Source organism: Wolffia australiana, chromosome 13 (assembly GCF_029677425.1).
Source record: "Wolffia australiana isolate 7733 chromosome 13, ASM2967742v1".
Taxonomy (NCBI): Eukaryota; Viridiplantae; Streptophyta; class Magnoliopsida; order Alismatales; family Araceae; genus Wolffia; species Wolffia australiana.
The window spans coordinates 1,083,135-1,096,154 of NC_135847.1; positions in this window are offsets into that span (position 1 = coordinate 1,083,135).

The window sequence follows — 13,020 nt, forward strand, 5'->3', positions numbered from 1 at the left end:
TACGCGCACGATTGATGAATTCGTTCAAGAAATACACAATAATGCTACGTCCCTAGGTGCCATAAGTTGCATGGTACATGAAGAGCACTGAAATTTGTTTTTCTTTGAGGTTTGGGACACAAGTATCAAGCCTTTAGAACTAGCGTGAATACACACTCTAGCTTCCTTTCGTTTCATTCTATTGTTGTCATGCTTCGAGCGGAAGAGAACTTAACCACTTTTGGTGACGAAGAACAAACTGAAGAACAGTTTCCTCCCGAAACTGAAGAACATTTGGAACAGTTTCCTCAAGCCGAGTAGCCATCAAGGCAAAACAAGGGGAGAGGGAACCGAGGACGGGGCTGACATGATGAAAATCAGGCCACCAGGAATGGTCCCAAATGTCAAATATGTGGGAAGATTGGTCATTGTGCGGATATGTGCTACGACCGCATCAGACCAAGAACTCCCCAAAATCGCTCACCAAATCCAAACGCGAAGCTCAACTATCCACCAATCCAGGCCTATTTCATGGGCCCTGGAGGACCGCCCTCAACCCCATCAGTGCTGACCGCCAATGTCACTCACTGGTATCCGGACATTGGAGCCACACACCACGTCGTTGTCGATCCACAGATCATGAATCAATCCACTCCTTACGCCGGCACAGAAAATCTCTACATAGGAGACGGAACAGGTTTGTCCATCAAAGCCACCGGTAAATCTAGTATGTCCACACGTTTGCAATCTATACAACTTAACAATATTTTATACGTACCAAGAATTCAGAAAAATCTACCTTCTGTTCGACAACTTGCTCTTGATAATAATGTCTATGTTGAGTTTCACTCACACCTGTTTTGTCAAGGATCGATATACAGGTCCAACACTCCTCAAGGGTGATGTACGAGATGGGATATATCATCTAACTGTGGTAGAACCTTCGCAAGTTTTTGCTGCGCGGGCACCCTAAGAGCTATGGCACAGACGACTCGGTCATCCCGCTTTTAAGATTTTGAACAACATAGTTATAGGTTTTGGGGTTCCACTTACTGATTTTCCCAGACATAACGTATGTGAATCATGTGCTATGTCCAAAGCAAAACAGCTACCATTTAAACAATATGATAATTTTTTGTCCAAACCTTTGGAGCTAATTTGTTTGGATCTTTGGGGACCAGGTCCTGTTATTTCGCATTTTAATTTCTCCTGTAACGTTACTTTCATTGATGATTTTAGTCGTTATACCTGGTTATTTCCCCTAAAGAGGAAAAGCAATTTGTTGGAAACTTTCATTGTTTTTCAAAAGACAGTTGAACGACAATTCAACTGCAAACTCAAAGCTCTCCAATCCGACCGGGGGGGGGGGGGGATACTAGTCTCTGCATCGCTATGTACATCTGGGGGGCATTCAACATAGAGTATCATGTCCACACAATCCTCAGCAGAACGGAGTTGCAGAAAGGAAGCATAGGCATGTCATCGAGACATCACTGTCGCTTATGCATCACACGGCCATACCACAACGCTAGTGGGATGAAGTTGCAGCCACCGCCGTCTATCTCATCAATCGACTACCTATGGTCCAACTGCAATTTCGATCACCATATGAGGTACTCCACTCTCAACCCCCCAATTACAATTTTCTCAAAAGTTTTGGTTGTCTCTATTGTTGGGTTCTATAAGCCTAGATCTGGATGAACAGAACAAAATGATGCGCAGCGGAAGACTCTTTGCGAATCGAACGAAAAAAAAACCATTAAAACGAAGTACCTTTGCACGAATCTCATTCGTGATTTCTTCGATCCCGGAGCGAGACGAGTCGAGCTGCTCAAGTTTGCAGCCTCTATACCTATCCACGCGGTCCTCGGTGCATCGGATCTCCTCCTTCTCGTTGACGAGCCCCGTTCTTTCTCCGTCGGCGTCGTTACGTCGTCCCGATCACATCAGGGATGGAGAGGGGGTGTGGGGAGAGTGGAGAAGAAGGGGAAAGGCCCCTGAAAAATTCTGGTCTGGGTGAATTTCGTTCAGGGCCTTCCCCTATTTATATTGAGTGGGTATTTTTCATAAAAACCGCCAAAACTTAAATATATCTTCCAAGGTCCAAAAGACCATTTGCGTGTGACCCTCTCGGCCCATGTATCAGTCTAGTAAACGACTCCAGCAGCCCAATAACCTTTATTTGCCTTCCAAATTAATCAACTATATCATCATATAGATGAATTAATGTCGGATCGATTTAACCCAATCGATAGGTCGAGACTTTGACACGTGGCTTGCCAAGCTACACCTCGTGTCCTAGAAGATACAAAGGAGTGTGTATCAACTCACTCATGGAACATGTTCGTCATCAGTTACCGTGTATGTATAATCCCTCATCCACTTGACGCTCCTTGGACGACTTAGGGTATGGTCAACTGTCAAACCCTAATCAATCATCCGAGTCAGTACTGATGCATTCGGAAATCATCGGAGAACTCTTCTCCGATATTTCACTGCCTTGGCCAAGGACTTTGTTGCATCGTCTTCCTTGAGCTGTCACCTCTTATACCGAGGGTGGACGATCCCATCTTGACCACTCCATCGCCTTCGTGTACTTCTTGATGCACCCGAACTAAGATCGTTTAGAATCCCATGATTAGAGACTCGTTGGCCATAGCCAAAGTACAACCGTCCGTCCACAAGACGTCTTTGGTGTCTCAGGTCTAAGGACCACTTACACAACCGTGACGTGAATCAACCTGATTGACAGTTCGGTATAATACCATTCAGGGATCAATTCACTGAACTCTTTCCACTAAAGAGCACCCACTATCTATCCTTAGTGTCGCCACACTAACAGCTACGGGACCTGCCATACTCATCATATGAGTGAGGCTAGATAGTGCTATTCTATCCGGATACTTCGATGTCCTTCTCGCGTATCCTTTGAATAGGAATGTTTATAACACATGCTTAAAGACTAGTGATCTCCGTATTACGATCTCATCGTAATTCACTAAGTTCGATCATGTATTCATGGACTTCATTATACGCATCACACGTGCACTATAATGAATATGTTCCATTAATGAATATGGAACGAGATGTGGAATGTGCGATTGGCTTGCCGGCCACATATATTTCCATCATCTACTACCCAAATCTCAGGCCATACACCAGCTCAAAGCTAAGCTCTCATTCCAAAGGTGCGTGTTCCTTGGGTACAGTTCTCGCCATCTCGGGTATAGATGTCTCAACTCACGCACAAATAAAATAGTCATATCCCGGGATGTAATTTTTTATGAAAACATATTTCCATTCAAGTCTCATGAGTCCTACACGTTACCATTATCAAACTTACCTATACCTCTACATGTCGCTTCGTCTTTAGAAAACCACTATCCACCAGATAGTCTCTGCTCATCACAATCTACTATGGAACCACAAACTCCAATCGTTCAGTCACCCATCGACACCCTAGCAATGCTCACGCCTTCTAATCCTTCGACCAACTTACCTTCCTCGACCCCACCTAGACACTTCAAAACATAGCCGAATTATGCTCTCCGTCGACTAGATACCCCATTCACTCTTGTTATTTCTCCTCAAAATTGCCACTAGAACCATGTTAGAAGAGTATGCAGCTCTCTTAAACAACTCTATGTGAGACCTTGTTCCCCCGCCTCCAAACCAAAAGATGTGGGGTGCAAGTGGATTTTCTGCACTAAACTCCACTCGGATGGGTCACTTGATCGGTGTAAAGCCCGATTAGTCGCCCAAGGGTTCATGAGTGGACTATCACGATATGTATAGTCCAGTTCTCAAAATGACATCCTTAAGAATTCTTCTATCTCTAGTGGCACATTCATCAACTAGATATCTATAACGCTTTTCTTCATGGTGATTTGGCCGAGACCATCTACATGCGACAACCACTCGGATTCACATCTTCAAAGCTTCCCGACCGCGTCCGCCGATTATGCAAGTCCCTCTACGGCCTCAAACAAGCTCCATGAGCCTGGTTAGCAAAGCTAAGTTCTTTTTCCATAAACCAACAATTTACTGGTTCTCGTACTGATCCCTCTTTATTTTTCAAATTTTCTAATCGAACTCCCTTATACATACTCGTTTATGTAGATGCTATGTTACTCCTTAGTCCAGATCACCAACTCATCTTTCAAACCATTCACAACCTCAGCACGCAATTTCCAGTTCGCGACCTCGGACCAGCTCAAAGTTTTTTCGGGATCCACTTGAGTCGAGATCGCACAGGTCTGTCCCTTTCTCAAGAACAATATGCCATAAAAATTTTACAATTGGCAAAAATGGCTGACTGTAAACCAATCAGCACTCCATGTTCCACCACTGATCCTCTAAAAACAGGTGGATCATCACATCTCAAAGAAGATGATATATTATACCGGAAAATAGTGGGCAGCCTTCAATTCTTAACTCTTACGCGCCCAGACATTGCATTTGCGTTAACAAAGCATGTCAATCCATGCATAACCCTAACTCTGGTAACTGGGTCTTTCTCAAACATCCTCTAAGATACCTTAAAGTTACATATGATTTCTCACTTCGATTTTACGCTAAAATGCCTCAAACACTGCACGTTTTCAGTGATGTAGATTGGGTAGACGATCATACAGATCGCAAGTCCACCAGTGGTTTTTTAATTTACTTACGACGCAATCTCATCATCTGGGGGTCAAATAAACATACTACTATTACTCGCTCCAGCACTGAAGTAGAGTGCAAAGACGTCGCCAATGCCACTGCCAAACTCATCTAGGTAAGATCCGTTCTTCAAGAACTTCACATTCTAACTCAGCCATGTCCTGTACTCTAGTGTGACAATATTGGGGCCGCATATCTCAGTAAAAATACGGTCTTTCATGCTCGTACTAAATACATCGAAATCGATTTCCACTTTGTTCGTGATTATGTCTCACAAGGCTTAATGCAAGTTTCATTCTTGTCCACACAAGATCAACTGGCTGACCTCCTAACCAAACCCCTCGCAAAGAAACATTTTTTACTTCTTAGGAACAAGCTCAAGCTTTACTCCAGCTTGAGCTTGCGGGGGAGTGTTGAGGACATTAGTCCTCACGACACCCTGCTTCAAAAAGCGTCACCAGCTCGTCACTTACGCACGCGCATCAGCCTGTACAGGTGGCATCATTATCTGCCGCCAAGCACCACCACTGCCATCTCCCGCCATGATAACCAACGTCCCTTCACAAACGGCGGACTTCATTTGAATCCCTTTATTCCAATGTATAAACTGTTATACATACACCGTTATAAATAGCGTAGTGTAAATCTCATTGAACATGGAAGTAAAAATCATTCTTCTTCTTCTTCTCATTTTGAATCTATTTTCTTCTCCTTCAAGCAACACTTCCGTATCAAGAACTCTCACAAGATTGCTTGCATTTGTGCTTTCAACAAGCTTCAACACTTTCTTCCCCTGTTCCCATATCCTCTACTTCGTCTCTTGAGCTTCCTCACGATTCTGCCTCTTCTAACATCGCTCTTCCATTCTCTCTCTCGCGCTCTCGCTCTCCCGTTCTCTCACTCTCTCTCACGCTCTCGCTCTCTCGTTCTCTCTCTCTCTTGCTCTTGCTCTCCCGTTCTCTCTCTTTCACATTCGCTCTCTCTCTATCCCATTCTTTCCCTCTCGCACGCTCTCTCTCCCCCATTCTCTCTCTCTCTCTCTCACGCTCTCACTCTCTCTCCCGTTCTCTCTCTCTCTCTCTCGCATACTCTCTCTTGCGCATGCTCTCTTTCTCTCTATCCCATTCTTTCTCTCTCGCACACTCTCTCTCTTCGATTCTCTCTCTCTCTCACATGCTCTCTTTCTCTCCATCCCATTCTTTCTCTCTCGCACGCTTTATTCTCTCTCCCCCATTCTCTCTCGCGCGCATGCCCGCTCGCCTTCTCGCGCGCATGCCCGCTCGCCTTCTCGCGTTCTATCTCTGTCCCACTCTTTGAGTCCCTCTTTCTTGCTCTTAATCTTGAGAATGTTAAATTTATCCTTGATTCTTTCTCTCCTCCGACTGTGTGAAGTTTGGTTCATTGTATTTCAAGCTATGTTATGTTTCTCCACTCTACGCTCGGCTCTGTCAAGCTATGTATTTTTTTCTTTTTATTTTCTTCTTTTTTTGCTTTTTTGTTACCTTTTTCCTACTATTTTCCTTCTCCCTCTTTCTCCCGATTTTCTTATTTCTCATTATGTTTCTTTACCTTCTTCATTTTCATCTTCCTTTCTTCTTCTTCTTTAGTTCTTTTATTGTTCATTTGTTCTTCTTTCAACATTCTTTTCTTTCTCTCTTTTTATTTTATTCTTCTTTTCACTTGTCTAGATGTGCTTTATAAGTAAGCAACAACTTTTTCCTTTGATGAGAAGTACATACCATTATTTATATTGATTTTTTGTTCTTCGACTTTGATGAGTCAACATGATTCGACCGAGACCAGACTGGAACCAGACGAGACCAATCCTTAGGTAAGGTTTAGGTTCAGATCCTATGGATAATTGAACAATAAACCCTATGGATGGCACTGTTCAAGGGATTAGTGACACAAGTCACTTGACTCTTGGTGCTAAAATGAACACCATATAGTTTCTTTGAAATGATAATAAAGACCATTTTTTATAAAAAGTAATCATCATGGCATAAACAAGAAAAAAAATTTCATAAAACATTCTGGATGAAAAAAGATACTGGCTTGTCACACCATTGAATTGTGAGTGCAGGCTTAGTGATGTCAGACGTCATCGATGGTGTTGTCCAATGGGTAATTCACACAGTGAATGTAACTATGTGAATTCAAATGACCTAGGTGGAGTGTACGTGTAGGTCCAACGAGTGGGGATTTGCTGAGTTCCGAGCTTCAATGACGAGGACGTTGACCTTCTGACCCTCGTTAGAGCGACGACGGCGACGAACGGAAAAATTCCGTAGGGGCTCACATGTAATAGATGAGCTCGGCCCGTATCTAGGAAGATGCGCAACTCGTAGTTTTCTCACTAGCGCGGTGGAGTGCAGTCAAAAATATACTGAAAGAAGTAATATAACGGACGAAGAAGGGACGGCATACCTCGTTAGTTGCAGCGTTAGTTCGCGGAAAATTTGTTGGTGCACTGACCGGTGTGGGCAGGTAGGTGGAAGTGAGCGGTTGGAGAAGGGTCATGGTGAGGCTCGATTGGCAATGACGATGTGGCACAGGGGCGGCAGTCAAAGCAGACGTGAAGACATAGAGGAGAAATCCCAGGAATAACACGAGCAGTTCGAGCGGAATGACGTTGTGCAAGCCACGTTGAACCCAGCAGCAAAGCGTTGCAGATTCTATGATAGTGACGCACCTGATGGAATCAATCTGCTCAGGGTGCTTGGACAGCACAGTACCTAGGCGTCTCAAATGGCAACGGAACAACGGAACAGAGCTTGTGCATCACAAGTGAGAGTGAAAATGCCGTAATTGCCGAGCGTGATCGAGCCAATGGATAGCGAATGACAAACGACTGTAGTCCTACGGTGCAACCCATCGTTCGACCCTGACAAGTAGGCGGGGAATCTCATGACAATGAGAGAGGCACACAACACGTCTGTCCAACTGGAGGGCGTCCACATGCTCTCGCCTGAGACCAGTGATCTATAATGCAATCGGTGTTCATCCAACGATTCAGCAGATCAGCGGGAGACTGAGATACTCCAGGAAGGTCGTCTCCATTTCTATCAATGCAGCACCATGCGAAACTGATTAGCACCTTTGATTCGACTTACGCGAAGTGTGCGTACGTTGATCCCGTTGACCGTATCAGAGAACACTCGCAATGCAATGCTCAACACACAAGTTGGTGGGTGGAAGGCCTCTTTGACCGATGGAGGGGTCGCACAGAAATCTGACCGAAGGTTACGATCTTGTGCCTGTGCGACATCTGGTCCAAGGAACCGTGCAGGTAGAGTCTTGGAAACAATAGCTTGAACACGATCAGAACCAGGGGAAAGGTCATCTGGGCGAGGCAAAGGGGAACGCCCTTTCCGTTTACCCCAATGCCTCTTCTCCCTCCTTTCTTTCTTCCCCCACTTCCTCCTCTTCTTCTTCTTCTCCTCCTCCTTTTTCCTTCTTCTTGGGTTGAGATCTGAGACGGGAAAGTAACTGCCGCAAAAAAAAAACAATTCCAAATATGAGCATGAACGTGGTGCCCATCATGTGATGTAAAACGAGGACCGCGTTCGACCGGTTTGTGTTCTTTCTCAGAATATTGTGCAGCAAAAAACATCAAAATGCAAGGTAGTGATGCTTAGATTTAAGAGAATTTAACGAGAAGTACGTCAGTCATCAGATGACGCAAGATGCAGCTCAATTGGACTACACGTGACGGGTTTCGTCACGAGCAAACTCCCAATGACTCGTGTGGGCAGATCAAAAACAATGAGTGGGGAACGATCTCATCCAAGAGCGTCCGCATCAACAACGTAGTCGATCAAATCCGACATCGTAAGTAAGTCCCTAACTCAAATATGGTGGCTAATCCTAAAAATTCACGTTTACATTTACTCGAAGGCGATGAGCAATTTAGAGACCAGTACTGAAAGAAATAATCAACACTGTAAGTCGGAGATTGGTAGAATGTAACCTGTTGGCTTGGACAAAGGAAGAGATGTTCACATGAACATTAGCAACTTAGAGGAAGTAGGACCCGTCAGGAAGAGCGATCCCATCACGAATATCGATCTCCTAATCGGTAATCAAGCAAATGGCAGAATCCACAATCAGAATGATGACAGAAGAGAAGAATGCAGCGTCAATGTAACTTGGGAATAGAACGTGGTCGTTGACTGAACTCAATTCACTCTCGATGTAGGGGTCATCACTGATCAAAGTAATTGACCAAATTGAGGGATACCATGGAAACAGGATCGTGAGAGCAATAGGCCAGTTGGATTAAGTAGTATAAGCACTTTGATGCCCACGCCCAAGGGTAGACCGAAAACTCTAGAGGATAGATACAGCAAAGGAGCCTCGGATTCCGAGTTTGTTGAGAAGTAGAAGATGCCCAGTTGTCATCCTGATGGCATCAATCAAACAGACTAGCCTAGTGATGGCGGGGATCCGGCTAGACTCACAGCAATGTTGGACCGGCGAAGAGCCGGCGGACTCTGTTAGAGGTCGCAGAAGAGACTTCCGCCTAGCACCATTGCCCACCAGAATCCAATGATCCAACTGATGGAGGAATGGTAGTTCAGGTGTTAATGAGGCGATGATGTTCGTATCGGTGGCGTAAGGATCAAATCAGTTTCAACGTTCAGGGCTGGCCTGAAGCGAGATGAGAAGGAACATGGGCAATCACCAGGTAGAACTAGGCTATCACCAAGAAGGGCAAAACCATAGTCAACGTGAGAATTGGGGCTTCCTGTCGAGTCCTGAATGGCTGATGGCTGTTTAGGACCATGCTATATTGTCGATTCCTCGTCAATGAGGAATATTGCGCCAGGCAAGAGTAAGATAAATAGCCTCAACGATGTAGATCCTAGTAGAGGATAGAATGGACTGGGGTAGTATGTAAACTTAACCATGGAAGAACAGATACTGTTGTGGGAGTGTGACAATGCCCAAATCCGATCATGGACGATGAAACAAGAACACAGAAAAACATGACTCAAAAAAATAACTGCCAATCTAGAACTCAGATTTGATTCTTTCACCAAAACAAGTATACATTATCCCACATCCACTCCTTCCCTCTTATAGAGGGAAAGTGGTAGTTGTGGGTGGCCCTATTGGGCCCCCTTTTAAGGGAAAGCCTATTATTGGGCTTCCCCTTAAAATGGCTCTTTAGGGGAAGAAGAAGAAGCCTATTAGACAATTAAGCACAATTAAAAAAAAGAAAACACATGCAGGAGGCCGGTACTCACGCGGAAGGGGCCTCCCCACAATCCAACAACGATGAAAAACAGAAAATTTACATGAAGACACTTGACACGAATCGAGACGACGTCGTCATTTCTCAAACCTGATAGTGAAATTAAAGATTCTTCACGTTGGCTCGGGCACCACAACGTGGCTGACGACGGGTCGGGGCGCGATTGACTGGATGGTCCTCCATCATCATGGATTTATATAGGGCCATGATGGGCCCCTTACAAATAGTCCATTAGGGAGGCCCATTAAATGACCCCCACTTACAACATAGATAAAAACTAGATAAATCAAAATGATGCAAAAATAAATGATACGGACGGATACCGCGATACAAACACGAAAAAACATAACGATACGGACGTGTCATGATGACAAGGGTGCACTCGTCGTGAAGAACACAAAACATAAATTAAATGAATGAAAACAGATAATTAAAACACAAACGTGTGCGCGGACGTGCTCTACCCGGGGTATTTAAACCCGAGCTTCTTCACGGATGCTTTGGGGTGCCGGACGGGCTGGACACGGACCGGCGGTGATGTCGATGAGGACGATGATCACTCAGATGATGTTTCATCAGCATTGTTTGGGTGCGCTCCATCACTTAGCTCTTCCAGGATTCGGAGTACAATCACCACCATATGAACATTGCCATGCTTGCCAAAAAGCTCCCAAAATGTGAAAACTTGGTCGCAAAAGTCCCAATTTTTTTCATCCAATAAAATGATCTCACCCAAAAGCCTAATATCATTCTCTGTACTCAATGCAACACTTAATAGATGTCAATCAATACCCACATCCTCTCCTCCAATGGAAGTGTATCCTAATTATCTCTGTCTTTTGACTTGTACTCATAATGGCTCCCTAACTTATATAATATATTACACATTATTCCATGTTTCTTAGAATTAATATTATTACATATGCAGTTTATAGAGATTCAAATAATAAACAGTATGTTTAATGATACACTATCTTTTCCTAATTGTTTGGTATTTTTACAGAAATTTTTGACATCAACCATCTGAAGATATTAGTTTTGAAATCAGAACATATTTTTAATAAATTTATAAAAAAGTATCAGATTTTATCTCTATCTACGTTGTGTCTTGAATTCAATTCATTTGGATTATGGAAAATCATTGGTTCCCACTAATTATTGGTTATGTCAATCACTATGAAAAGGTGCAATTTTGGTAACAAGATATGCAACAACATACTGCCTTAATCGTGAAGTTACTTGTTATATGTCTTTTGTATATTTATAAATGTGATCAGACACATAGGACACTTGGAAAAAAACATTTATATGGAAAATTAAAATGAAATTATGTGCAGGACACGTCACATGTTTTAAGTACTTGGTATCAAATCTGTCTCAGAATGCAGAAATTTGAGTGCATAATTTTAAATGAATATGAGAAATAAGTGTGGCACTAATATTCTAGAAACTGATGACATGGATCGCGGGAAGAAAGAGAAGTGAATCATCATCACAAAATTCAGGAACTATGGAACCTGAGATGTGAAAATAAAGATGGAACTTGGGACTGAAGTTTTTATGCTAACTCCATTTCTCTCTGCTTTACAGTCATATCTTAAGATTTAGATATAGAGCCCCACGCTTATATAATACCCCATCTTTGAATTTTGCTCATAAATTCATCAATTTTATTGCATCCATTCTTGTCTAACATAAGTGAAGATTAACAAGAGATCTAAAGAAAAAACATCACTTGGTCATTTGCCCATGTGATAGAAAGGTTAGCGTGATATGACCTATTTCATGTTTATTTTAGCATTTTTTTCATTCAATTGGATGACATATGTTCTCAGATTTATGACAACACCAGTTGTCTCAAAATATTCCACTCTCAGTAAGGTTTACACCCAAAAATTCCATCATATGCATGGATGTTCACTGTTCGCATTCGTGTACTCCCAAAAACTCCACAACTCCACGCCAAGTAAAAACCATTTTGACCAGGAGAACGTGAAGGATTCTAGGGTTTGCTTGGCCTGATTTTGGGTAGACTTCATAGCCCTTAGACCAGGCCATCTGGTCATAGATAATTTTCTCTATTGCTTCCAATTAGGTTACGAATGTGGCATACCCACTGGCCTATTCTTGCAATTTGCCGTTGACAAACACCAACGCTTGGTGAAGGTTATTGCAATTAATTTAATTTCATTTTATTCCATTAAAAATACCTTAAAATCAGATTTTTTGGAACTAAAATGAATAATTTTCATCAGTTTTGAATTATTTTTATCTAGTCATATTAATTTTAAATATATTTAATTCCTATAAGCATCTAAAAAAATTGAGTGAAAATTTTTAATTGAACCTTAGCAACCTTATTTTATGCTCCTCATAGATCTGACCTTTATCATTCGTGAGAAATTATTGAAAATTATGCATACATAAGAGACGTTAAATGCTATGTTAACCTTGATTTCTGGTTTATATATGACCTTCACAATATGTTTGATGCATTTCCATATTCCCTTCAATGATTTTATATTAATGATACTCCATGGGGAGGCCATCAAAAATAATAATTGTGCAATGATGTCCTTTTTCCCCGGAAATGAACCTTCATTGCATGATGATTAATCACCATTATCAGTGAGATGCTACCAATGAGGCTACGCCACATCACTACTCTTAGGATCATTGGATCTCATGCAATGGATACACTTAAATGTATCCAAAGATATTTGTTCTCCATGTGCTTGCTTATATTTTATTGTGCTTTAGAAGTTTTATGGGTGTTTCGTGTTGCAGACCACACATTATTAATATACATTATCCATTGGTACAAAATACTGGATGATGAAATATTATGTGACATCTTGGCCCACAATTGTGCTATTTTTAATGGGCCCCTGAGTTGGAAACTCCATTCCAATTGTTTGCTGGGTATGATAGTGCTCTATTATGTTATCATATGATTTCAGCTAATCACACAATCCATGTAGCATTTAACATTCATTAATACACATCATATTCAGTATTCTGCATGTGAAATGCTCGTAACAAAAACTACACATATGCATACTGATAACTGAATTATGATGATATCAAAATATGATGCTTGCTTAAATTTAAACAAACATCCT